Here is a 1,749-nt window from a genome sequence, read left to right as displayed (position 1 = left end):
GCGGCCCCGCTACTGGCAGTGAACATCTTGCTCGCTCGGCCCCTCTATATAGGGCGGACCGGGCGGCCGAGCCCCTCCCCCGGGCCGGCCCATCCCGCCCCGCATTCCCGGGACCCCCCGCCCCCGCCCCGCTCCGCCCCGCCGCCGGAGGAGGTTCCCGACGGCAACGGGGACGGGACGGCCGGTGCTTCGCGCTGCTCGGGGCGGGCGTCCCGGCGGCTCCCGGCGGCTGCAACCCGCCCCAGCCCGCCTCCGGCGTGCGGACTACAAGTCCCGGGGTGCGCCGCGCCCTGCCGGAGCGCCATCTCGGGTGCGATGCCCTAGCGCGGGTTCGAGGAACACGCGTGGCGTTAAAGGTTCGTGCTCGGGGCTAGAGAGACGCGGGGATGCTGGAAGCGCTCAGGAGCCGCCGGGTCCCCGCAGGATGCCCGATACCCGCGAGCCTGGGGTTCCTCCGCTGAGCTGGGAGRAAACGCTGAAGAAAACCCCGATGGTTTCTTGGTGTGTCAGCCAAGTACAGAGGTCACTGATATCTCACCCGCCACTGACTGAAGTAGGAGCTCACAGGTGCCAGCACACGGCAAGTATTTTCTTCTGTGCGATTAAACAGCGGCCGCTCCCTGTAGCTGGGCAACCTGCGGCCACCCGGCGCCGGAGCATCCCACTCCTGGGCATTTCCCAGTTCCAGAGGATGAGGACCAGAGGGTGCCCTTGCGATTTCCCACGCGTGGGTGTGCAGGATTCCTCCCACTGCCTCTGCCCGCCTGCAGCCGTGTGCCAAAGTCCACGACGCTGCGCTTTCTTCCCTGTGCAGCCGCCAGTTTGAAGAAAAGTTTTTGGAACTTTGTGTTTGTGAACSCTGCCTCTCGGATTGAACAAAAATTAGAGTTCAAAAGTTTTGCAAGAAAGCGCGGACAACCTCTTTCTTCAGTAGAAATTGCAGGTGTTTTTGCGTGCTGATTTTAATTTCCCCCTTTTATAATGCTGCTAATGATATCAAGTGATACAAGCATTTGTATCAGCGTAAAATAACACTATTGTAAAAAAAAATGAACATTGATACACCTGTAACTAGGACCCAAAGCACTCTCAATAAGGTTCTCAGTGCCATCCGACATACCTGCGTGTTGTTAATTGGCAACGAATAAAGGCAGTAAGCGCAGAGCTCGGCATTCCTTATCCCTAGCCCTGCTATCCATACCTTTTTTTTTTTACACCGGACAATTATTTGCTGCTCAGACTTCCACTAATTTCTCTTCTTTATGTATGTGTGTAATGATGTGCCGGTGTCTCCCTGGGTGATTTTAGCACRGGTAGGCGCGCACAGGATCAGACCCACAACCTTAAGCAGCCTTCCAAGCTGCTGTGCTGGGCTGAGCTGYTTCCCGAGCCGCCCTCCCTTCTCCACAGTGCAGTTACTGATTCCGTATGGCGAACCGAAAAGATGCCCAACCTAAGGAAAGTGCATCCTGGCAGAAACGGAGACCGTGGTTCCCATTTCCCCGTGCGTCCCGGTGAACGATCCTGCAGGCGCACAGCAGTGCATCTCCGGCGGGGCTCCCTCCAGCCGCAGGGACGGGAACACTCCCGGGATCCCCGGGCTCTCCTGCGGGAAGCGCTTCAGTCCCGGTGCTGAACCAGAGCACCAGCGGTGCCCCGCTTCCCTGTCCCTCCAGGCGGCCGGGGGATGGAGCCGGGCCGGGGGATGCAGCCGAACAGCATTCCCCCCTCAGCCTCCGTTCCCGCCGC

Source organism: Malurus melanocephalus, unplaced genomic scaffold (genome assembly GCF_030028575.1).
Source record: "Malurus melanocephalus ecotype Western Australia unplaced genomic scaffold, MMel_1.1 scaffold_32, whole genome shotgun sequence".
Taxonomy (NCBI): Eukaryota; Metazoa; Chordata; class Aves; order Passeriformes; family Maluridae; genus Malurus; species Malurus melanocephalus.
The sequence above is the reverse complement of the archived record's forward strand: the minus strand, read 5'-3'. Positions refer to the sequence as shown.